This window comes from Dendrobates tinctorius, unplaced genomic scaffold (genome assembly GCF_039654945.1).
Source record: "Dendrobates tinctorius isolate UK_male_01 unplaced genomic scaffold, ASM3965494v1 ptg000194l, whole genome shotgun sequence".
In the NCBI taxonomy this organism is placed as follows: Eukaryota; Metazoa; Chordata; class Amphibia; order Anura; family Dendrobatidae; genus Dendrobates; species Dendrobates tinctorius.
The window spans coordinates 918,773-945,311 of NW_027361861.1; the positions used below are offsets into that span (position 1 = coordinate 918,773).

A 26,539-nucleotide genomic window follows, 5' to 3' on the forward strand; every position below is an offset into this window, starting at 1 on the left:
GGGCAATCTAATGGGATTTTATAGGTTAATGATATTTTGAAATATTCCATAATGGCAGACTACAAAGAAGGCCTGCTACCCAAATGATTCTGGTTTATCTAGTTAGTACCGTGCTATATCCCATGACATCCCTGTGTGTGATCCTTATTTGTATGATGGTGCTGTCTGTGCGCACATAATTTAATGTGAAGTCACGCTGAGGTTTTCATTCCACAGATTCTGCATTAAACAAATTGCATGTTACGTTGGATGGATTATTTTATAATTATGACTACCCATGCCCGATTTGATTCCTCTAATAATGTGTACCTCAAGGAAATGTATGGCTGGCTGTGGTATTCCCTGGCAAAAGCAGATCTATGATAATCGACTGATCAATATGTAGCCTCCAATCCTAAATTGTGTTACAGACAAACCCTTAAGGTTAAAATCAGATTTGTGTGAAATATGGTGCTTGTATGGACAGTGATGTACTCACCCCAAACTCAATAGCCTCATCAATGCCTATGAGGTTGGGAGACCTGAGCCCCAGTCCATGCATAATAGTCCATACCCATGGCGTGTTACATGGATGTCTAAATTTTGCCTTGGAAGCGGTTCTGCCCTGTATATGCTTTTGGATGAGGATGTAGAATGAGTTGTAAATCTGAATCCTCTGTGACTCCAGCTCTATTCCTCACCCAGTCCTAAAAGTTTCTAATGCGTGCAACTTCAGGCTAAGGAGATGGCTGCTTTTGCCTGAAGTTGCACAGGATAAAGACTGTCAGTAAAGGAAGAAGAGCTGGGTGGGAAATAAAGCTGGAGTGATGGAGGCTTCAGATCTACCATTGATCTGCAGTCCTAATTTGCATAGCAATTCAAAAGCTGATTTCTCAGTAACTGCGGAACAGACTGGCAATGTAAAGGTATCCTTGGACTTGTCTTTGAAAGAACTACATGTGCGTATAGTTTTGGGGTGAAATTCTGCAGACAGATTCCCTATAATGTGCAACACTGGTTTTCCAGCAGAATCTCTGGATTTGCCTCTAGTTACCTTCCCCCCTCCATAGAAGTTTATGAGCAGCAACTGTCATCTCCTATTTTAGTAATCGGAAAATCTGTCTTAACACCAATATTGCCCTTACATGGAGAGCACATTTTTCTGAGCATACTTTAATCAATAATATTTGATTTATGAGATGAAAATTAAACTGCTAATTTTTTTTTTTTTTAAAGAGTAAGACCATAAAGAAGTGCAAGTTTCACGTAATTTGGTGGTTAACCACCATTGCACTCTGCTTGGGTGGCATTGCATCATTGGCTGCTACAACATATCCTTTTAATTACTACTATTAGAGTAATCAGGTCAACCAGAAAGTTCAAACAATGCAGAGCTCTACCTTTTCTTTCCTTTCATTTTCCAATCCAAGCCAGATTACAGCATTTGATATGATGGCTGACTTTTCTTTATTTTTTATATAGCGCTACCATATTCCTCAGCGCTTTACAGTTTGCACACATTATCATCACTGTCCTCCGATGCGGCTCACAATCTAAATTCCCTATCAGTATGTCTTTGGAATGTGGGAGGAAACCAGAGAACCCGGAGGAAACCCACACAAACACGGGGAGAACATACAAACTCCTTGCAGATGTTGTCCTTGGTGGGATTCGAACCCAGGACTCCAGCGCTGCAAGGCTGCAGTGCTATCCACTGAGCCACCGTGCTGCCCCAAGTTTTTTTTTTTTTTTTCTTTTTTCTTTTTTCTGTACCATAAACATGCACCCATATGGTTAAATTATGGGCTGGCTTAAATAGAAACCTATTAGTAGAATTAACTCTCCTAAGCCGTCTATATTGCCATGCAGGTCATAGAAAGTTGAATAAAATGATACCTTGTTATCTGATATTTTATTCCAGGGAAATGCAAGTTTTTATTGTATGTAAGTGAGCTGTTCAGATCTATGGGCCGGACATAGATCTCCCTGTGAATCTGACATCAGGGCTTATTATAAATGAAAGGGGGCATTATCGGTGTGAGACATGTAATGACAGTATGTACAGACTATAGGAGAGAGAGAGAGCGCAATAGGGTCTTATCCGGGTAGATATTGGAAGAAATAAAAGAAATTTACTCACACTTTCCAGGAGAGATTAAGGCACATAGATCAGTTGTGAACTTGCTGCACGTCCAAAGGTTCACTCCGTGACTGCCAGTGTAAATCCTTAATGGAATAAAATTCTTGGACTTATGTGCGCTGCTTGACAAAATATCACATCCAGGTTATGTAAAGAGATTAACCATTTATTTGCCAACGCGTTTCGAAGTACATCACACTTCTTCCTCAGGGGATGTCATCCTGACGGAGAAGCGAAACGCACGTTGGGGCGACGGGGAAGCCAGCGCCATACACTTTAATCATGTAAGTGCCTTCTTGGAAACATCCTTTTATTCACATACTTTAATGCACTATGGTTTAGGTACTTAGTAATAGCTGAGTAGTACAATATGTATACCTAGGATCCATATGGACTTGTTGATTGGTTATGCCTGTTTCCACTGTGGAAAGTTCTTTTCAGTTCAGATGCATTTTTATGGATGTAACCCCAATATGTGTTACTGATATAGCACATGTATAATGTTCTTTATGCACTTATTTAATTAGTACATGCTATTCTGGGCAATTGTGAAATATAGGCTCTCTATTTGGATAGCAGTGTCCTTATTTTATTAGTGTTCTTCATTAAGTAATGTATATTATGCTATTGCATTTAATAAAATTTGTATATTTGCCAATTTATACTTATTTCTTGTGGTGTATGAATTGAATTTTGAGTTTTTGCTCCGGGAACTCCGGGAGGCATGTAAGACTGCATTCTTTGCTATTCCTGATGATTAACCCTATAACGGCGACCGGAAAAAAAAAAAAAAAAGCCGCGATTTTACATTTAATTTCTCTCTCCTCTGATGTGATCGCACATCAGAGGAGAGAGAAATAGGGTCCCCGATCCCCCCCCGGTACCTCTCCGTGGCCCTCCGTCCCCTCCCGGTGGTCCCACGTCCCGCCGGCATCCTCCGATGGGCGCCGCCATCTTGAAAATGGCGGGCGCATGCGCAGTGCGCCCGCCGGGAATCTGCCGGCTCCGGCTCCGGCTGGCAGATTCCATTCATTATTTTGATCACTATGATAAACGATCATAGTGATCAAAATAAAAAAAATAGTACATAACCCCCCTGTTTATCACTCCCTTATATAGGCCAATATAATGAAATAAAGAAAATTATTTTTTTTTTTCAGTTTTCCATTAGGGTTAGGGTTAGGGTAGGGTTAGGGTTAGGGTTAGGGTTGGGTTAGGGTTAGGGTTGGGCTAGGGTTAGGGTTAGGGTTGGGCTAGGGTTAGGGTTAGGGTTGGGCTAGGGTTAGGGTTAGGGTTGGGCTAGGGTTAGGGTTAGGGTTGGGCTAGGGTTAGGGTTAGGGTTGGGCTAGGGTTAGGGTTAGGGTTGGGCTAGGGTTAGGGTTAGGGTTAGGGTTAGGGTTGGGCTAGGGTTAGGGTTAGGGTTAGGGTTGGGCTAGGGTTAGGGTTAGGGTTGGGCTAGGGTTAGGGTTAGGGTTGGGCTAGGGTTAGGGTTAGGGTTGGGCTAGGGTTAGGGTTAGGGTTGGGCTAGGGTTAGGGTTAGGGTTAGGGTTGGGCTAGGGTTAGGGTTAGGGTTGGGCTAGGGTTAGGGTTAGGGTTGGGCTAGGGTTAGGGTTAAGGTTGGGCTAGGACTAGGGTTAGAATTAGGGTTAGGGCGAACTAGAATTAGGATTAGGATCAGGGATTAGGGTTGGGATTAGGGTTAGGGGTGTGTTGGGGTTAGGGTTAGGGGTGTGTTGGGGTTAGGGTTGGAGCAAGAATTGAGGGGTTTCCACTATTTGCCAACTTTGGGGGTCTAAAAATTGGTCTAAAAAAAATCACTTTTGTGGAAATAAAAAAAGACTTTATAAACGCAGAGCCGTGAAAATAAACTTTTGTGAAGCGCTTGGGGGTTCAAAGTGCTCACCACACATCTAGATAAGTTCATTAGGGGGTCTAATTTCCAAAATGGGGTCACTTGTGGGGGGTTTCCACTGTTTAGGCCCATCAGGGACTCTGCAAGCGCAACATGATGCCCGCAGACCATTCCATCAAAGTCTGCATTCCTAAATGGCACTCCTTCCCTTCCGAGCTCTCCCATGCGCCCAAACAGTGGTTCCCCCCCACATATGGGGTATCAGCGTACTCAGGACAAATCGCATAACAACTGTGCGGGTATGATTTCTCCTGTTACCCTTGTAAAAAATAAAAATTTGGGGGCGAAAAGATCATCTTTGTGGAAAAAAATAGATTTCTTATTTTCACGGCTCTACGTTATAAACTTCTGTGAAGCCCTTGGGGGTTCAAAGTGCTCACCACACATCTAGATAAGTTCCTTAATGGGTCTAGTTTCCAAAATGGGGTCACTTGTTGGAGGTTTCCACTGTTTAGGCACATTAAGGGCTCTCCGAATGCAACATGGCATCCGATCTCAATTCCAGCCAATTCTGCGTTGAAAAAGTCAAACGGCGCTCCATCCCTTGCGAGCTCTGCCGTGTGCTGAAATAGTGGTTTACCCCCTCATATAGGGTATCGGCGTATTCAGGAGAAATTGTACAACAAATTTTGTGGTTGATTTTCTCTTTTAACACTTGTGAAAATAAAAAAAAATTGGTTCTGAAGTAAATTTTTTTGCAAAAAAAAGTTAAATATTAATTTTTTCCTTCCACATTGCTTTAGTTCCTGTGAAGCACTTAAAGGGTTAATAAACTTCTTGAATGTGGTTTTGAGCACCTTGAGGGGTCTAGTGTTTAGAATGGTGCCACTTTTGGGTATTTTCTGTCATGTACACCCCTCAAAATGACTTTAAATATGATGTGGTCCCTAAAAAAAAAATGGTTTTGTAAATTTTGTTGTAAAAATGAGAAATCGCTGGTCGACTTTTAACCCTTATAACTTCCTAACAAAAAAAAATTTTGCTTCCAAAATTGTGCTGATGTAAAGTAGACATGTGGGAAATGTTATTTATTAAGAAATTTGTGACACATCTCTGTGATTTGAGGGCATAAAAATTTAAAGTTTTAAAATTGCAAAATTTTCAAAATTTTCGCCATATTTCCATTTTTTTCATAAATAAACACAAGACTTATCGAAGAAATTTTACCACTAATATGAAGTACAAAATGTCACGAAAAAACAGTCTTAGAATCAGCAGGATCCATTAAAGCGTTCCAGAGTTATAACCTCATAAAGGGACAGTGGTCAGAATTGTAAAAATTGGCCTGGTCATTAAGCTGCAAACTGGCTCTGTCGCTAAGGGGTTAAGTTAATTATTTGTTTGAATATCACATTACTTTCTGTGGCCGACAAAACTTTTGTCTTGCCAAAATCTGACCATTCTGTGTCCATTAACCCCTTCACCCCCAAGGGTGGTTTGCACGTTCATGACCGGGCCAATTTTTACAATTCTGACCACTGTACCTTTATGAGGTCATAACTCTGGAACGCTTCCATGGATCCCGGTGATTCTGACATTGTTTTCTCGTGACATATTGTACTTCATGTTAGTGGTAAAATTTCATTCAAATAACTTGCGTTTATTTGTGAAAAAAATGGAAATTTGGCAAAAATTTTGAAAATTTCGCAATTTTCCAACTTTGAATTTTTATGCCCTTAAATCACAGGGATACGGCACACAAAAAACTTGATAAGTAACATTTCCCACATGTTTACTTTACATCAGCACAATTTTGGAACCAAAATTTTTTTTTGTTAGGAAGTTATAAGGGTTAAAAGTTGACCAGCGATTTCTCATTTTTACAACACCATTTTATTTTTAGGACCACATCACATTTGAAGCCACTTTGAGGGGTCTATATGATAGAAAATACCCAAAAGTGACACCATTCTAAAAACTGAACCCCTTAAGGTGCTCAAAACCACATTCAAGAAGTTTATTAACCCATTAGGTGCGTCACAGGAATTTTTTTGAATATTTAAAAAGAAATGAACATCTAACTTTTTTTCACAAAAAAAATACTTCAGGTTCAATTTTTTTTATTTTACCAAGGGTAACAGGAGAAATTGGACTGCAAAAGTTATTGTGCAATTTGTCCTGAGTACGCTGATACCTGATATGTGGGGGGGAACGACTGTTTCGGCGCATGGCAGAGCTCAGAGTGGAAGGAGCGCCGTTTGACTTTTTCAATGCAAAATTGGCTGGAATTCAGATCGGACGCCATGTCACGTTTGGAGAGTCCCTGATGTACCTAAACAGTGGAAACCCCCTACAAGTGACCCCATTTTGGAAACTAGACCCCCCAAGGAACTTATCTAGATATGTGGTGAGAACTTTGAACCCACAAGGGCTTTACAGAGGTTTATAACGTACAGCGGTACAATTAAAAAATCATATTTTTTCCACAAAAATGATCTTTTCACCCTCAATTCTTAATTTTCCAAGGGTAACAGGACCATAAAAGTTATTGTGCAATTTGTTCTGAGTACGCTGATACCCTACATGTGGGGGTAAACCACTATTTGGGCGCATGGCAGAGCTCGGAAGGGAAGCAGCGCCATTTGACGTTTTTGGCTGGAATTGAGATCGGACACCATGTCGCGTTTGGAAAACTCCTGATGTACCAAAACAGTGGAAACCCCCCACAAATGACACCATTTTGGAAACTAGACCCCCTAAGGAACTTATCTAGATGTGTGGTGAGCACTTTGACCCCCCCCCAGTGCTTCACAGAAGTTTATAATGCCCAGGCGTGAAAATAAATAATTCGTATTTTTTCCACAAACATGATCTTTTAGTCACCATTTTTTTATTTTCCCAAGGGTACCAGGAGAAATTGGACCCCAAAAGTTGTTGTCCAATTTGTCCTGAGTATGCTGATACCCCATATGTGGGAGAAAACTACTGTATGGGCACACGTCGGGGCTCGGAAGGGAAGTAGTGACGTTTTGGAATGCAGACTTTGATGGAATGGTCTGCGGGTGTCATGTTGCCTTTGGAGAGCCCCTAATGTACCTAAACAGTGGAAACCCCCCACAAATGACCCCATTTTGAAAACTAAACCCACTAAGGAACTTATCTAGATGTGAGGTGAGCACTTTGAACCCCCAAGGGCTTCACTGAAGTTTATAATGCCAGGGCATGAAAATAAAAAAATCGTATTTTTTCCAGAAACATGATCAATTAGTCCCCAATTTTTTCATTTTCCCAAGGGTAACAGGAGAAATTGGACCCCCAAAAGTTGTTGTCCAATTTGGCCTGAGTACGCTGACACCCCATATGTGGGAGAAAACTACTGTATGGACACATGTCGGGGCTCGGAAGGGAAGCAGTGACGTTTTGGAATGCAGACTTTGATGGAATGGTCTGCGGGTGTCATGTGCGTTTGGAGAGCCCCTGATGTACCTAAACTATTGAAACTCCCCACAAGTGACCCCATTTTGGACACTAGACCCCCCACAGAACTTATCTAGATGTGTGGTGAGCACTTTGAACCCCCTAGTGCTTCACAGAAGTTTATAACACTCGGACGTGAAAATAAAAAAATCATTTTTTTCCACAAAAATGATATTTTTGCCCCCAATTTTTTATTTTCCTAAGAGTAACAGGAGAAATTGGACCCCAAAAATTGTTTTGCAATTTGTCTTGAGTAGGCCGATACCCTACATGTGGGGGTAAAACACTGTTTGGGCGCATGGCAGAGCTTGGAAGGGAAGGAGCACCATTTGACTTTTTCAACTCAGAATTGGCTGGAATTGAGATCAGACGCCATGTTGCATTTGGAGAGCCCCTGATGTGCCCAAACAGTGGAAACCCCCAATTATAACTCCAACCCTAACCCCAACACACCCCTAACCCTAGCCCTAACCCTAAGGCTGTGTGCACACGCTGCGGTTCCGCAGCGGTTTTGGCTGCTGCAGACCCGCAGCAGTTTCTGCTGCGGTGTACAGTACCATGATTCCCTATGGGAATCAAAAACCGCAGTGCAGACGGATTATCTGCGGTTTTCAATCCGCAGAAAGAATTGACATGTCAATTCTTTCTGCGGATTCTCCTGCGGTTTGCCATCTCTATTGAGGAGATGAAAAACCGCAGGACAAAACCGCAGAGCAATCCGCAGGTAAAACCGCAGGTCTTTTGACCTGCGGTTTCACCTGCGGATTTTACAAAATCCGCGCGGATGAATCCGCACCTAATCCGCAGCGTGTGCACACAGCCTTACCCTAACGGGAAAATGGAGATAAATACTTTTTTTTTTTTTTTTTTAGTTTTATTATTTTTTCCCTAAATAAGGGGGTGATAACGGGGGGTTTGACTTACTATTTATGGCGGTTTTTATGTTTGGCGACTGTCACACGCTAAAAGACGCTTTTTATTGTAAAATAGTTTATGCATCACCACATTTTGAGAGCTATAATTTTTCCGTCTTTTGACCCACTGAGTCATGTGAGGTCTTATTTTTTGCGGGACGAGTTGACGTTTTTATTGGTACCATTTTCGGGCACGTGAAATTTTTTGATCGCTTTTTATTCCGATTTTTGGGACGCAGAATGAAGAAAAACCAGCGTTTCATGAATTTCTTTTGGGGGGGGGTGTGTTTACACCGTTCCGCGTGCGGTAAAATTGATAAAGCGGTTTTATTCTTCGGGTCAGTACGGTTACAGCGATACCTCATTTAGGTCGTTTTTTTATGTTTTTGTCGGTTTTATGCAATGAAAACTATTTTATATAAAAAATAATTATTTTTGCATCACTTTATTCTGCGAGCTATAACTTTTTTATTTTTTCGCTGATGATGCTGTGTGGCGGCTCGTTTTTTGCGGGACAAGATGACGTTTTCAGCGGTACCATGGATATTTATATGCGTCTTTTTGATCGCGCGTTATTACACTTTTTGTTTGGCGGTATGATAATAAATCATTATTTTTTGCTTCGTTTTTTATTTTTATTTTTTAAGGGGTTCGCTAAAAGGGTTAACTAATGGGACAGTTTTATAGGGCGGGTCATTACGGAAGCGGCGATACCTAATATGTGTACTTTTATTATTTGTTTTTTTTTTTTATTATTTCCAAAAAATGGATTTATTGAGGGAATATTTTTTTTTTTTTTTTCTAATTTATTTGGCGTTTTTTTTTGTTTTTTTTTTTAATTTATTTTTACATTTTTTTTTTAATATTTTTTTTTACTTTATTACATAGTCCCAGGTGGGACATCACTGTCCTGTGACAGATCGCTGATCTGTCACATCACAGATCACTGTGACAGATCAGCAATCTGTCACAGGCATTGAAGAAGACTTCCTCTTGCCTGCGCTTTGCAGGCACTGAGGAAGCCAGCTTCCTCAGGTCCCCGAAGGCCCCCGTCGCCATCTTGGATCCGGGGGTCTGGAGGATAGGAGCCCCCGGCAGCAGCGCTGCACATTGCGCTGCCGTGGGGGGCTCAGGGAAGCACGGAGGGAGCCCCCTCCCTCCCGATGCTTCCCTTTAACTCCCGGTACACCGCGATCATGTTTGATCGCGGTGTGCAAGGGGTTAACGTGTCGGGGGCGGTCCGTGACCGCCCCTGACACATAGTGCCGAGTGTCAGCTGTGATAATCAGCTGACACCCGGCCGCGATCAGCGGCGCTCACCACGTGAGCGCCGCTGATCGCGGTAGACGTACTATCCCGTCCACGGTCATACGGGCCCGGGTACCGTGGACGGGATAGTACGTCGGATGTCAGGAAGGGGTTAAATGATCAATATTTATGCATTGATGGTACTTTATTTTCTTAACTTAAACCACATTTCGGAGGGTTTCAGCTATTAAAAGAATAATTTATACAACCAAAGGTTGAATTTAATGTCAGGTCATAAGCTTTTATTTACATAATATGGATAAGCGACACAACTTCTGTCAGGGAGTGTATATCTTTAAAGCTCATTTGCATGTAAGAAAAAAAAAGTGGTTTTCTCTGGAGTGAGACATCTGATCAGTAGTGATGAGCACGTATACTCGTTGGTCGGGTGATCGCCGAGTATTTTGGCGTGCTCGGAGATTTAGGCTGTGTGCACATGTTGCGATTTTTAAGCGTTTTTGCTGCGATTTCTGCCACGAAAATGCTTAAACACATACAGAACGCACTCCAGGCATTCCTACGGCATTCTGCACATGCTGTGCTAATGCTGCGATTTTTTTTCCGCAGCGGAATCGCATCGCGGAAAAAAACGCAGAATGGTCATTCTTTTTGCGGAATTACCGCGATTCCGCACCCAGAGGAATGCATGAGATTCGCTTACTTCCCGCATGTGGCAATGCCGACCATGCACAAAGTGAGCGTCTCATGTGCGGATGGAACCGACGGTGTGGAGGAGAGGAGACTGTCCTCCAGGCCCTGGGTACCATATCCCTGTAAAAAAAAAAGAAGAAAAAATCGGGTTATATTCACCTTCCGGCGTCCTGTGCAGCCTTCCCGGGCCTCAGCGATACTTCCGTTCCCAGTAATGCCTTGCGAGACCTTAGATGACGTTGCGGTCTCGCGATAATGTAGCGGTCCCTATTCCTCGCGAGACCGTTACAGCATTGTGAGACTGCGCCGTCATCAAAGGTCTCGCAAGGCATTACTGGGAATGGGAGCATCGCTGAGGCCCGGGAAGGCTGCGTGGGACGCCGGAAGTTTAGTATAACTCTATTTTTTTTTCTTTTTTTAAATATTCTATCTTTTACTATTGATGCCGCATAGGCAGCCTCAATAGTAAAAAGTTGAGTGTGACGAATATGCGAATAAAGTCCGTGGAGCCTCATTTAAGAGTCTCAAACACTGGACTAGCCAGATCTTCCTCCAGGGAAGGACCCAGCCAAGGAGTGGCTCCTTTCGGAAACCACCATTACCACCATATTAAGTGGCCCTTTAAGTCAATATCCAGCTCTTTACGAGTTTACAGATATGACAAGGGAAATACCAAGGCCAGGTATTCATCCACAGACAGCTGTTTCGGGGTGTTGCCCCTCATCCCTGGAGGAAGATCTGGCTAGTCCTGTGTTTGAGACTCTTAAATGAGGCTCCACGGACTTTATTTGCATATCCGTATTTCCCAGGGAGCATTGCACTTAGGATTTCACTGTGATTGAGCGCCTTTGCCGGCTGCCGCAGTGTTTTCTTTGACTGGTCTCCCTGAGGTCAGTGATTGTTTCGTGATGTTGGTCTACTAGGCATTGCTCCCACCTAGCCAGAATCCTACTCCACACTGATGAGGAGCAACACACTAAGGCCTCTTTCACACTTCAGTTTTTTTGCATCAGTCAAAATCCGCCAAAAGGACGGATGCTGGATCCGTTTTAGAACTGATGACAACGGATGCCACCCATCTGTTTTTTTGATGGATCCGCAAAATGAAGAATTTTAAAGGAATCTCAGGAGGGAGAGAATTTTTTTTGTCCGAATTTCGGGTTAAATGAGTGTCTGGAGGATCCGTCAGAGAAAAAAACGTTGCAAGCTCCATTTTCAAATCTTTGAGGATGGTGACGGACAGCAACTTTTGGAGGATCCTCAAAAAAAACGGATGCAACGGACGGCAATCCGCCATTAATGGAAGTCAATGGGGAAAAAAACGGATCCTCAAAAGAAAATTGAGGATCCGTTTTTTTTCAAAACCTGGCTGATTGTAACTGATTGCAAAAAACTGAAGTGTGAAAGAGGCCTTATGAGGACTTTATTTGCAAGTTATTTTTCTTATCTTTCAGGTCTGATCAGGGGCTTATCTACAGCATTATAGAATGCTGTAGATGAGCCCAGAAAGGCACTGGCCGTATCTTATATCAGCCAAAAGTCCTGACAGGTTCGCTTTAGAACTCCACCAAAACTTGTAAGCTGGCGTTCTTTCTATTGGTTTCATTGCAGTGATGTCCTTTATCTAATATTTGTGGCTGTGGGAGTTTTGCTCCCTTTAAACTGTTCTTTATTTGGTGCTGTACCAGGCTGAACCCTGCACACTGTGGGAGTCCCTGCTCTTTATGACAGAGCAGCTGGAGAATGTTGTTCTGCCTCCTGGGCAGGGCATTACCTGGAGGCCCGCTGCTGTGCGTAGTTATAAATCCTAATTGCTAAGTGCTTAGCTTTTTGGTTTCATGTAATCTGAAATGCAGGGATTCCTTTTGTGGTTTTTAGTTGATCCCAGGGGTTTCCCCTTAAAGCCCTTTTTCTTTTTCCCTGTAGTAAAGCCACACCATGACCGATACTGGCACGACTGTAGAGAACTGTTAGTTTCATTCATGCATTTTATATAGTGTCATGTTGTGAAGCAACAGTATCCATAGAGCAGGTATTCCGTACCGTTTGGGGAATGTTATTTTTAGGTTACCTATATACTGATTGCTGGAAAATCTGCAATGTATTTAACCCCTTAATGACCGGCGCTTTTTGTCAGTTTTGCCTTTTTGTTCGGTTGTCCATGACAGCACCACCTGAGAGAGGGGATCTGCCCTTCAGGAACAGGAAACCTACAGATACAAAAGGGCGGCACGTCTCCCACGCATCAGTTGGTTTCCTGTTCCTAGAGGACGGGACTTCATTCAGATTGTCCGTCATGGAGTCGTCGAGGGATTCCCAGGCCGGCTGACCGACCCAGGTAGCGGGGGGATCTCCTACGTCGGTCAAGCTCGGGGTCCCTGGAAGCGCCACGGTGGGGCCGGGTAGGTTGCCACGGCAGTGGTTGGAGCAGGTGGAGCAGAGGGTCTGGTGGACAGCCACATCCAGAGTGCCGGCACCAGGAGGTATGTATGCCCCAGGCCCCTCCTGGTGCGTTCCCCCCGGGGTCCGGTCTCCCTTTCCGTCCGGGCCGGCGGTTGCGCCCGGTCGGCGGGCGCAGGGCGGCGCACGTGGGGGCTGCGGGCATGTCTGAGCCGGGGGCGCCGTTGCGGCTCCTCTCCGCGCGCTCCCGCAGTCTCAGACGAGCGGCGGAAGGGGTGGGGCCGGGAACGCCGAAACCGGAAGACGGGTGCCAGCCGGCTTTCCTGTGTGCGCGACTGTCCGGGGTGGCGCCCGGGGCGGGGAGGTCGCTGGGGGGTCCCGGGTGGGAGGTGCCGCGGCCAGAACCCTGCTGACCCAGACACCGGGAGGCCTTATAAGGCAGGAGGTGACTCTGCTGGGGTGCTTCTGAAGGCCCAGCAATGGATACGACAGAAGCCCCCATAGAGCAGCAGGGCGAGGTGCAGGAGCGCCCACAGAAACTGGCCACGGTGAAGCCTCATGCGAGTGGCCAGCAGAAGAAATAGGGACGAACAAGCGGACAGAGCCACAGAAGTTCCTTCAGACTAAAGGACCCTCCTGCCTCCCTCCGTGATCCGGTACCTGCCTCATCTGCATGGGTAAGAGATCTCCGTGAATGTACCCTGATGCGGTGTTCCCTTATGTTTTTTCGCAGGGGAGGAAAGCTACGGGAAAACAGAAGCACAGGAAATGTGCCCTCTGTAGTTGCCCCTTGCCAGATGGCCACCCTAAAAAGTTGTGTCAGCCATGCGTGCGACAAACGGTAGGGGTTGAAAGGGGACGATGGCCCAGGGGTAGATTGACAGGCCCTTACACTCTCCCCCGTCCATACAGGTAGCAGAAGAAACGCCGGACTTCACCACAAGCCTGAGGGAGATAATCAGGACAGAGATGAAGGCCCTATCTAAAGGGGATTCTTCTAGGAGGAGAGAAATTAGTTTCTCAGGTTCGGAGTCCTCGGCCGCCCCTAGGAATGATGACTCCTCAGATTCCCCGGCCTCCACTTCGACTTCTTCGGAGGAAGACTCTAGCCGATTCTGCTTCCCCTTAGACCAAATGGATAGGCTAGTTAAAGCAATAAGGTCCACCATGGGGGTAGCAGACGCAAAGCCAGAACTTTCGGCAGAGGGGGTCTAGATCCCAGAAAGCGCAGGGCCTTTCCATTAAATGACAAGGTCCAGAGCCTGATAGGAAATGGAAAAGACCTGAAAAAAAGGGCTCCTTGCCACCTGCCTTCAAGCGGAGGTACCCTCCCAGTGGTAAACAGATGGGATAAGGCCCCTAAGCTGGACGCGGCAGTAGCCAAAGCCTCCAAAAAATCCTCCATACCTTTCGACGACATGGCCTCCTTAAAAGACCCCGCTGGATAAAAAAGCGGATTCTTTTCTAAAGGGAACATGGGAGATGTCAGCAGGCGCTCTAAGACCAGCGATAGCTGCCACATGTACGGCCAGATCCATGATGGTCTGGCTAGATCAACTGGATTCCCAGCTGAAGGACGGAGCCTCAAGAGCATCCATTCGAAAATCTGTACCGATCATCCAAAGTGCTGCTGCTTTTTTGGCTGATGCTTCGGCAGACTCTGCGAGGATGGCGGCTAAGACCGCGGGTTTATCTAAAGCAGCTCGAAGGGCTCTCTGGTTAAAATGCTGGCCAGGAGATATCCAGGCCAAGTCACGACTCTGCTCCATTCCGTGTGAGGGGGAATATCTGTTTGGCCCCGTCCTGGATTAACTTTTAGAGAAAGCTGGGGACGATAAAAAGAAGTTCCCCAGTCTGTTGAACCCTTCTTATAGATGTCCCTTTACCAGGAAAGGATATTTCCATAGAAAGCCGTCCAGGCATCAGGGCAGATGGGATGACAAAAGAAGGAAAGGTACAGGATTCATGTTCGGAGGAGGGGGGCGCCAGGAAGGTCCAGCACGTGACACTAAAAAGCCGCCCCAATGACTAGTTGCTCCGGTAGGGGGGAGACTAGCTGCCTTCTACCCAGCCTGGTCTATGATTTCTAGTAGTAACTGGATACTGGGGGTGATAGCTGCGGGTCTACGACTAGAATTCGCCCGGGTTCCCCAAGATCGATTTTAAGGTCACCCCACTCAGGTCTTCCACATCAGAACAAGCTTCCCTGGAGGCCGAGGTTCATGATCTTTGCCTCAAGAAGGTCCTAACTATGGTTCCAGAGGGAGAAAGGGGAAAAGGTTTCTATTCCCCTCTGTTCCCGGTCCGCAAGCAAGACAGCTCCTTTAGGACTATAATAAATCTTAAGTCCCTCAACGAATTCCTGGTCATACGCCCGTTCAAAATGGAGACAATTCAACAATAAAATTGCTGTTTCAAAATTGCTTTATGGTGGTGTTTGATTTAAAAGATGCCTACTACCATATACCCATTCATGCAGCTCATCAGCGTTTCCTCAGAGTGGCGGCTCAGTTAGATGGGTCAGTTCAACATTTCCAATATGCGGCCCTCCCCTTTGGGGTGGCAGTCGCTCCCCGGGAGTTTACTAAAGTGGTAGCGGAAGTTATGGCCCATTTGCGTGAATCAGACTTTCTAGTAGTCCCCTACTTAGATGACTTCCTGATTGTAGGGAAAACGGCGGAACATTGTTTGGAACAGCTACAAAGGGCAATGTCTGCCCTAGAGCGGTTAGGTTGGCTGCTTAACATAAAAAAATCTCGGTCACAGCCGATGAGAGTCCAACAATTCTTGGGCCTGTTCCTGGATTCTGAGAAACAGGAATGCCGTCAGCCTCCGGAGAAGCTTGTTCGCCTACAATATCAGGTCCTGAACGCTTCCAATAACCCTACCATGTCCCTCAGGAAAGCCATGTCCCTTCTGGGTTCTCTTTCGTCCTGTATCCCGGCGGTCCAGTGGGCTCAGCTTCATGCAAGAACACTACAGGGCGAGGTTTTGGTGCATCAAAGAATCCTTGGGGGTTACTTAGAGGGCCAGCTAACCTTGTCCCGAAACACAAGGGAGTCCCTAGAGTGGTGGCTAGACAAGGATAATTTTTCCAGAGGGGTTCCCTGGGAGTATGACATCCCGCATAGTCACCACGGATGCTAGCCCTTCCAGTTGGGGGGCTCATGTGGGTGAGATTCTGGTCCAGGGCCTATGGGAGCATCAACAGATAGAAATGTCATCTAACCTAAAAGAGTTGACAGCAGTAGAGCAGGCAGCTAAGAAGCTACTTGTGTATCTACAGGGCCATCATGTGCGAGTGTTCTCTGACAATCAGGTCACCGTGGCTTATATCAACCACCAAGGCAGGACTCTTTCCAAACCCCTGATGAATGTGGCAGAACGGTTGTTCCGGCTAGCGGAGCAACATTTTCTATCTTTAACAGCTCTACATATAAAAGGGAAAGAAAACATCACGGCAGATTTCTTAAGCTGCAATCTGCTATAGCAAGGAGAATGGTCCCTAAAAAACTCTATCTTCGACCTGATTGTACAAAAGTGGGGACAACCAGAGGTAGATCTCTTCGCCACCATGGAAAACAGAAAATTAAGACAATTCTGCTCCCTAAATCCCAGAGAGAACCCCCTGGGGATAGATGCCTTTCTGATAAAGTGGGACTTCAGGCTAGCCTACGCCTTTCCTCCCCTATCGCTACTACCCCTGGTGATGAGAAAAATCAGGAGAGACAGAACAAGGGTTATAGTTATCGCTCCATTTTGGCCCAGGAGGGCATGGTTCTCATGCCTCAGGACCATGTCGGTGTCCGATCCTTGGGTTCTTCCGGACATCCCGGATCTCCTATCCCAGGGCCCAGTCTTTCATCCTCAGGTGGCTGGCCTACATCTGACGGCGTGGAGTTTGATCGGACACTTCTAAAAGATAAAGGCTTCTCCCCAGACCTGATTAACACCCTACTTAAAAGTAGAAAAATCATTACTACCAAAATTTGTCAGAATTTGGAAGAAATTCCTTCAGAACTCTGGAATAGTCGCTGGGGGTTCAGCGCCTATAAATCAAATCTTAGAGTTTCTTCAGAAAGGTCTGGACATGGGGCTTTCCACTAGTACCCTTAAAGTACAAGTATCAGCCTTGGGGGGGCCTCTTTAGCTCCAACATCGCGGGTAATTACTGTCAGTAGATTCATTAAGGCAGCAGGTAGATCCAGGCCAATAGAGAAGGATAGATTCAAGCCGTGGGACTTGAACCTAGTCCTCACGGCTATGACAGAAGCTCCATTTGAACCTATCATCAGCTTCCATAAGAAACCTGTCCCTCAAAGTAGCCTTCCTGGTAGCTCTAACCTCAGCTCGTAGAGTAAGCGACATCCAGGCATTATCTAGGTGTCCTCCTTATATATAGTTTAAGGACGATAGGGTAATACTCAGACCTGATCCAGCGTATTTACCTAAGGTAGTTTCTAGCTTTCACAGGACACAGGAAATAAATAGTCCTTCCATCCTTCCTCCCTAATCCAGCTAACGAGAAGGAGGAGAAACTACATACCCTGGATGTTAAGAGATGTCTCATAGAATATCTCGCAGTTACCGATCCTTGGAAGAAAGATAATGCCCTGTTTGTCTCCCATCAAGGCCCTAGGAAAGGGCTTAGAGCGTCAAAAAATACCCTAGCCAGGTGGATTAGAGAGGCGATTTTCAATAGCATACACCTCAAAAGGCAGATCGGCACCTGGGAAGCTGAGGGCGCATTACACCAGAGCCATGGCGACCTCGTGGGCCGAGAGATCAGAAGTCTCCATTGACCAGATATGTAAGGCGGCTACTTGGTCCTCTCCGAGCACCTTTTATAGTCATTATAGGCTAGACGTGGGTGCTTCCACAGACCTCTCTTTTGGTATAGGGGTGCTGCAGGCTGTAGTCCTTCCCTAAAGTAGTTATTACTCTCTGTAATTCTCTCAGGTGGTGCTGTCATGGACGACCGAATAAAGTCTTAGTTACTCACCGGTTAACGGTATTTTTCGGAGTCCTTGACAGCATCTGTATATTCCCTCCCTTTAGTTTAATTTGGGTGTGCGCGTCTTCCTCTTGTATATACCCACTGGTGATAAATAATTACCGTAAGTAGTGATAGTATTGTGCATAAATCATGCCATTAACCTTGGAGGTCCTCTTGTGCTCTGTAATCCAACTGATGCGTGGGAGAGGTGCCGCCCTTTTGTATCTGTAGGTTTCCTGTTCCTGAAGGGCGGATCCCCTCTCTCGGGTGGTGCTGTCATGGACTCCAAAAAATACCGTTAACCGGTGAGTAACTAAGACTTTTTCGCTCCCCTTCTTCCCAGAGCCATAACTTTTTTTTATTTTTCTGTCAATATGGCCATCTGAGGGCTTATTTTTTTGCGTGACGAGTAGTACTTTTGAACAACATCATTGGTTTTAGCCAGCGTCGGACTGGAGCACCTTGGGCCCACCAGAGAAAATCATTCTTGAGGTCCACTATGTAACTACATAGAAATAAATACAAGACCACCAATTGTGCAGTAAAACACGCTAATATCAGGGTATAATATAAGGTAGCACACGTCTTAATTATGTAGCAGGGGTTGGCGTAGAATCATAGAGGGGTAGCCACCTCGTAGAATATAATGTAGCCTCCCTCATAAAATATAATGCAGCCCCCCTTATAGGGTATAATGCAGCACCCCACATAAGGTAAAACGCAGTCCCCACCATAGAATATAATGTAGCACTCTCATAGGGTATAATGCAGGCCCTCTCATATAGTATAGTGCAGCCCCACCACAGAATATAATGCAGCCCCCCCATAGAGTATACTGTAGCCCCCTAATAGGGCATAATGCTGCCCCCCTCATATAGTATGACGTAGCCCCCTAGAATACAATGTAGTCCCCTGAGAGAATAATGCAGCCCCACCACAGAATATACTGTAGTCCCATCATACAGTAATATGTAGCCCCCAGGATATAGTGTAGTCCCCTGAGAGAATAATGCAGCCCCACCACAGAATATAATGCAGCCCCCATTTAATCACCACCATCATTGCCTGTCCCCACCAATCATTGCCCATCACCTCCATCATTGCCTCCCCCACCATCATTGCCCATCACCCCCATCATTGCCTCCATCATTGCCTCCCCCCACCGTCATCATTGCCCATCACCTCCATCACTGCCTCCCCCACCGCCATCATTGCCCATCAACTCCATCACTGCCTCCCCCACTGCCATCATTGCCTCCCCCACCAGCATTGCCAATCACCTCCATTATTGCCTCCCCGCACCAATATCATTGCCCATCACCTCCAACATTGCCTCCCCCACTGCCATCATTGCCTCCCCCACCTCAATCATTGCCATGCACCTACATTATTGCCTCCCCCACCACCATCATTGCACGTCACCTCCATTATTGCCTCCCCCACCAATATCATTGCCCATTACCTCCATCATTGTCTCCCCCACCAATATCATTGCCCATTACCTCCATCATTGTCTCCCCCACTGCCATCATTGCCCATCACCTCCATCATTGCCTCCCCCACCATCATTGCCCATCACCTCCATCATTGCCTCCATCATTGCCTCCCCCCACCGTTATCATTGCCCATCACCTCCATCACTGCCTCCCCACCGCCATCATTGCCCATCAACTCCATCACTGCCTCCCCCACTGCCATCATTGCCTCCCCCACCAGCATTGCCAATCACCTCCATTATTGCCTCCCCGCACCAATATCATTGCCCATCACCTCCAACATTGCCTCCCCCACTGCCATCATTGCCTCCCCCACCTCAATCATTGCCATGCACCTCCATTATTGCCTCCCCCACCACCATCATTGCACATCACCTCCATTATTGCCTCCCCCACCAATATCATTGCCCCCCCACCAATATCATTGCCCATCACCTCCATCATTGTCTCCCCCACTGCCATCATTGCCCATCACTTCCATCATTCCCTCCCCCACCAATATCATTGCCCATCACCTCCATCATTGCCTCCCCCACCATCATTGCCCATCACCTCCATCACTGCCTCTCACAACATCACTGCCTCTCACAACATCATTGCCTTCCATCACTTCCATTTTTGCCTCCCTCCACCACCATCATTGCACATCACCTCGATTATTGCCTCCCCCACCAATATCATTGCCCATCACCTCCATCATTGCCTCCATCATTGCCTCCCCCACCAATCATTGTCCATCACCTCCATCATTGCCTCCCACACCAGCATTGCCAATCACCTACATTATTGCCTCCCCACACCAATATCATTGTCCATCACCTCCATCATTGCCTCCCCCACTGCCATCATTGCCAATCACCTCCATCATTGCCTCCCCCACCAGCCCTCTCACACACAGCACCAGTCCGCATCACTCACTCACACAGCACCGCATCTCACACACACACCACCGCATCACTCTCTCACACTCACACACACTGCACCACATACACACACAGCAGACACATAGCACAGCTCACCTCCCCGCAGCAGCAGCACATCCTGGAAGCCTCTTTCTGTCAGCTTTCTCAGACAGCACGCTGGATGACGTCATCCAACTGGGCTGTCTCAGACAGGAAGCACCCAGAAAGCAGGACGCCGGGATGTGCTGCGGGGAGGCAAGTTGTGCTCTGTCTGCTGCGTGTGTGTGTGAGTGTGATGTGGTGCTGTGTGTGGTGCGGTGGCGGGGATGGTCTGCCCGCTATTAAAGAGGAATGGTATTCACTCCTCTCCAAGCCCATAGGGGCGTGGAGAAGCGTGAATATTCATTTCGCTTTAGCAGCGGGGACAGGATTCCATCTCCCGCTGCTGCTAGCTGGCACAGGGCGGGCCCCCTTGACTCAGGGGCACCATAGCCACTGGCTTGGGGGCCTGTCGAGCAGTGGAGGCCCTTGGAGCACTGGGGGCCCTAGGCACCTGCTGGCCAGTATTTTCCATATTGAGCCCACCTCAAAGTCGGGACATGTCGGCTGTTTTGAACAGCTGACATATGCCTGCAATAGCCACGGGCGGAATCTCGTAGCTCTATTAACTAGTTAAATGACAGCGGCATTTAACAAGCGCTTCTGGACATCCTGCCGGAAATGCGCTCACCGGTGATTCGCGTCACTTGATTGCGGGTCACCGGTGTGTCAGCATAACAACCAGAGGTCTCCTTGAGACCTCTATGGTTGTTGGTGTCGGATTGCTGTGCGTGCCACCCTGTGGTTGGCGCTCATAGCAATGCAGGAATTCTGCTACATAGTGGTGATCTGAGCATCGCCTCTACGTAGCAGAGCCGATCAGGTTATGGCATCTTCTAGTCTCCCATGGAGGCTATTGAAGCATGCCAAAAGTAAAAAAAAAAAAAATCGAATAAAAGTAATATAAGAAAATCTAAAATGGTATCATTAACAGCATCAGCTCGGCACACAAAAAATATGCCCTCACCTGACCCAAGATCACGAAAAATGGAGACGCTACAGGTATCGGAAAATGGTGCAATTTATTTTTTTAGCAAACTTTGGAAAAAAATTTCACCACTTAGATAAGAGAACCTAGACATGTTTGGTGTCTATGAACTCATAATGACCTGGAGAATCATAACGGCAGGTCAGTTTTAGCATTTAGTGAACCTAGCAAAGAAACAAAGCAAAAAACAAGTGTGGGATTGCACTTTTTTGCAATTTCACCGCAATTGGATTTTTTTTTTCCCGTTTTCTGTTACACGACATGGTAAAACCAATGGTATCGTTCAAAAGTACAACTTGTCCTGCAAAAAGTAAGCCTTCACACGGCCATATTGATGGAAAAATTAAAAAAAAAAAGTTGTGGCTCTGGAAAAGAAGGGGAGCGAAAAATGAAAACGCAAAACCGAAAAAAAGCTCCAGTTATGAAGGACTTAATTATTTTGAGGAAAGTAAAACCCAGAATTTGATAGTCTAGTGTTTTGCGTACAAGAAAGAAGCCTTGTCCGAGGTTATAACTGGCCCGAGAATTGTACAATTTGTGTTAACTTGGTGAAAATTGGCTTCTCTATCACAGGTTGTTTTTGTATTTTCCTTCCCTTTGTTTTTTTTTTTTTTTTTTTGGACAAACATTGTAGCTTCATAGCTTTATATTCTTTCACAATGTTATCACAAAACACAAATCCTTTGCGGGGACCATGTAAAGTGACACTGGAACTGATTACATAATGTCGAAGGAATGTAGCGGGACTTGGGTGTCTTCTTACTGACTTCCAGTTGTACGGAAATAGAGTACGGTATCTTCCTTTACTATTGCGTTTGGATCTTCCCTTCTTTCTGTAACTTTATTTTTTTTAGTTTAATAATTTGAAAGTGCAGGACTGAAAGGTTTTCCAAAACCTTTCATCTTTTTCCTGTAAGCAGTGTGCCTTTTTGGCCCAAATGCTGCAGTACTGAATTGTCTAGCGTTTGTTGGATCCCTTCTTGCTTTAAACCACACAATATTTCCTGCCACACTGTCTGTTCTTTAACCTCAAAGAACAGTAAATCCTCTCCTGTGCTGCAGTGTTGGTGTGGGATTATGTGTGTGAGAGCCCTTGAAGGGGTTTTTTTTTTTTTTGCATTTCTGTTTTAAATCCGTATGATCCAAGCAAGTGGATTTGCATTGTGCAGCAAAGGAAAATGAAGCCTTGCAGTGCCAACTGAAATCAATGACCTATCTGTGTAATATAGGACAGTAGTGTCCTCCATAGAGATCCTCCCTATCAGTAGATGCATCCAGGCCATGGAGCTAGGATTAGGGGGTCCCAAAAGACCCCTTGGCCCATATGAAGGCTATTAGAGGATTGTGTTGTGGATGGATTCAACCAAAATAGATCTGTGTGGCATAAATGAAAAGCATCCAAACAAAAGTCATCATGAGGTATTTCATGAAAATTGATGAAGTGAAGACAATAGTGAATTATTAAAGGTCAAATTTTATTAATAAACAATTTAAAACAGTAGGGAATTGCACAAAAAAGACATGAGGGGTCTCCAACAAAAAGGGGGATAAGGATGACCAGCAAAAATAAATATTTTAGTTCCCCATGAGGTGCAGAGTATGGTAGCAGTTTAAGAACATGATATTACATCTATAGTCCATAATGCCCATAGACCCTCATCAATAGAGAAATTCCTTTCTGGCCAGAAAATCACCAATAAATGCAAGAAATTGCTAAATAAAGTGCAGCAGCACTATAGAAGGATATGGCCTATTTCTTATAAGGGGGAACTAAAGGGCAGCTACAAAGAAAAAAAAAAAAAACACCAGGGAAATTATTGTAAGTCAATATACAAAGCCTCTGTCTCCTATTGGTTTTTATCATTCTTTCTCCAGGAATTTATCTTGGAGTTTGTGGCACAGCAAAAAACATTATATGGAACATTTCATTAAAGAAATAGAGTTCAGGTTTTCACCTATTGCTGGTTAGTGGAATACAGGGCCGGTATAATGAAGCTGAAAGCTGGTAAACTTGTCCCCACCGCCCGACAGCGCCGTTTCGCAGTTGTTGCTTCTTCCTGGGGCCCCTGGAAGGGTTCACAAAGTTTGAAGTACCACTGGGGATAGATTTTTGCTAAAACCTAAAGGAACGTTTTGAAGATTCTCACTTTTAATATTTGCTGCAAAATTTTGCATGTAGGTTTGTACATCAATTAGACATACTGTAGTATTTTCTTTGTTTTCATTTTCTTTTTAATTTTTTCCCATTTGGGTGTGACTTTCTTATAATTATTTAGACTGTTTAGGTAATTACCGTAAGTGCTGATTGAAATGTTCCTGGGGTGAAAACCTCGATCTCTGTCTCACATCGGAAGGATACAGTAACAGACTTGTAAGACACCGGTTGTCTGGAGATTTATCTTGCACTTTGTTCACAACTTGTGAAATGTCTGAGCTTTAACACAGGAACTGACGAGCTTCTCGCACTGCATCGGTTTGTGGTTTGTTTGCTGAATCATGACTTTTTGAAATGAGTAAATGAGTTGTTTTGGTTTTTTTTTGCAGCATTGGTTTGTTTGAACATGTAAGAACTGAAGTGGTCATGGTATTTACAAGGCATTGGTGATTGATTATTTGTACCATCGCTTGGCATGGTTCATGTTATATATTTTTTTAAGGACATATTTTCAGCTCATTGGCTCTATTGTTGATTTACTGTCAGTGACTTCTGCTTTCTATCCAAGCTGTCATATGCCCAAGTTCTTCCCATGATGAGTCTGTACTCTGTACATATGTATGTCCTCAAAGCACCTTGGTGCCCTATGAAGAACCATCTATGGAAACTATTGCTATTAACTGTTGATGATTACTGTTGCCATGAAGAGGACGTTTGGTCCGTGTCAGCCCATGCATTGAGTTTATGCATAAATGGCATGTCGTCCTTTATTTTGCTTTCTTTGATTGAATTCTTCTTGTTACTATAAGTTTTTCTTGTATTCCGAGCATAATATTGGTAGTCAATAACTGGTTAACTTAATAAGAATTACCATCTGCAATACAAGTGCATGGTTAAATGGGTTCACCACCACTGGAAAACACCTTATTAATGGTCCCAGAATGCTGCATAAATGTCACTGGTGTCATGTGAATGCTGCAGCTGATCAGTAAGTAGCCACTGTCCTGCTCCAGTCTTATTAAATACATCCCAGTGGTAGAACAGTGGTGAACAGCTCCTTAAAGGGAATCTGTCACCCCTTTTTTTGAAAATGAGCTGCTGGCACCGACAGCAGGGGCTTATCTACAGCATTCTATTTTGCAGTGAACACCACAGTCTTATGTTTACTGCTTATTACGTCTTGTGTTTATTCTCCCCAGCAGTAATGCATTATATGAATGCGACAAAGTAACAACGTGTAAAATTTAAAGGGAATCTGTCACCCCTTTTTTTGGACTATGAGCTGCCGGCATTGACATCAGGGGCTTATGTACAGCATTCTGTAATGCTGTAGATAAGCCCCGCATGTATCCTGAAAGAAAATAAAAACACGTTAGATTATACTCACCGGGGGCGGTCCGGTCTTGGTCCGATGGGTGTCGCAGTCCAGCACCTCCCATCTTCATACGATGCCGTCCTCTTCTTTCCTTCCTGTCGTGGCTCCGGCGCAGGCGCACTACTCTGCCCTGATGGATGGATGGATGTATATGTATTAACTCCCTTTTTATATATTGTTGACATGTTTTCCATTTTCTTCCTTACAGGGATAAGAAACGCTGTGATACCGGTAACGAGGCGATCCACAGAGGTAGATGAGTAAATCTTTCTATGCAATATATTTACATCCGCTGAAATTCTGCACATGATCGTGTATTACACTTTAGTTCTTGTTCTTGCAAGATAGTAATAGATAGCAGTGCTGAGTGGGAGCAGATGGGTGCACTTGGTCCACATCATTTTTTTTTTTAATGAGTTTGGTTGCTTTCTAGTTTGAGGCTGTGTTCCCACATTGCATTTTTGCTGCATTTTTTAATGCAAATTTTCAGTTGCGCTTTAGAGTACCATCAAAAGCTATGCGATTTCAGAAATCTCATGCTCACACATTTTTCTTTATTTTTTTGCTGACTGACTTGTAAAACTGCTGCATTTTTGCAAACTGCAGCATGTCCCTACTTTCAGCATTTTTGCACCCATAGAAAGTAATGAGTAAGTGCAAAATGCAGGTATCTAGTTTTGTTGTGTTTTTGGTGCAAAAACCTTAACGTTGTATCATGATTTTTTTTATTTTATTTTTTTGGCCTGAACTTTATAAGCATTTACAAGAGACAGCAAAAACTCAGCAAAACCTTCTTTTTGTAAGCAGCTTCTTTACTGCCAAGAGAGTGGGTTTTGCCTACAGAAAAAAACGCAGCAAAAATGTTTGTGTGAACATGGCCTAAAGAGAATGTTGCCAGGTTTCTGCTTTTGTAATCTGATGTAGGGGCACAGACCATGATTCCAGCGATGTCACTATGAAGCAGATTGCTGCAGTTTTGATAAAATCACGGTTTTCTCTACTTCAGATCAACCAGTTCTCAAAATGACGAGCTCTGTATAATCCCTCCCACACCCATGATTGGCTGTGTAGGCATAAAGCTGGCAATCAGTTACACAGAGCAGGAGGATTACATGACAAAAGAAACTTAAGGCCCCTTTACATTTAGCGATGCACCAGCGATCCCGACCACGATACGATCCGGTCAGGATCGCTGGTGCATAGCTAAGTGGTCGCTAGTGAGCTGCTACACAGGCAGATCTCACCAGCGACGTAGCAGCAGTACAGCGGTCGTTACTTACCTTTCAGACGCGGCGATCTTGACATCCTCCCGTCCGCGTCCATGCGTCGCTCGTCGGCGCCAGCAGGAAGCGCCCGACGAGAAATGGAGCTGCGCAATCAGCGATAGATAGCGGGGGTGCCGGTCGGAGGTAAGTATCACACACAGCGATATCGCTGCTGCGTCACCAAATCGGTGATGCTTTAGCGATATTGTTAGCAATATCGCTATGTGTAAAACCCCCTATAGTCCTGTAGTGCTAATCTCCTACTGATTTTATTGAGACAACAAGCAGCCAAGTTAGCAACACATCACTGAAATCAGGTTCTTTGCCCCTACATCTTGCTCTCAGATTATTAGGACGAGAAGCAATCCAGGCAACCAAGAACTTTTTTTACATGTTATGCACTTTACATGGATTTAGTTTTTTTTAATAAAAAATAGGAATCACCTAAAATCAGAAAATTCTGACCATCTGTACATGCAAATTTGAGTGCCTGAGAGACTCGCTCACAGATTTTCTCAATGGGTAGAGAATCTTAGAAACCT

The 26,539-nt window shown here is 45.0% G+C and overlaps 1 protein-coding gene across 6 annotated transcripts in view; it reads left to right on the forward strand.

Moving 5' to 3' along the window:
- The window catches only part of NUMB (NUMB endocytic adaptor protein), a 127,678-nt gene that overhangs the window by 37,876 nt on the left and 63,263 nt on the right, over positions 1 to 26,539 (forward strand). For 5 of the 6 annotated variants that reach the window (XM_073552678.1, XM_073552676.1, XM_073552674.1 and 2 more), the window contains exon 2: positions 24,941 to 24,984. The exons of the other annotated variant lie outside the window; for it this stretch is intronic. The gene's annotated coding sequence lies outside the window, so the exon portion shown is untranslated. The remainder of the gene's footprint in view (positions 1 to 24,940; positions 24,985 to 26,539) is intronic. 6 annotated transcript variants of the gene reach the window in all.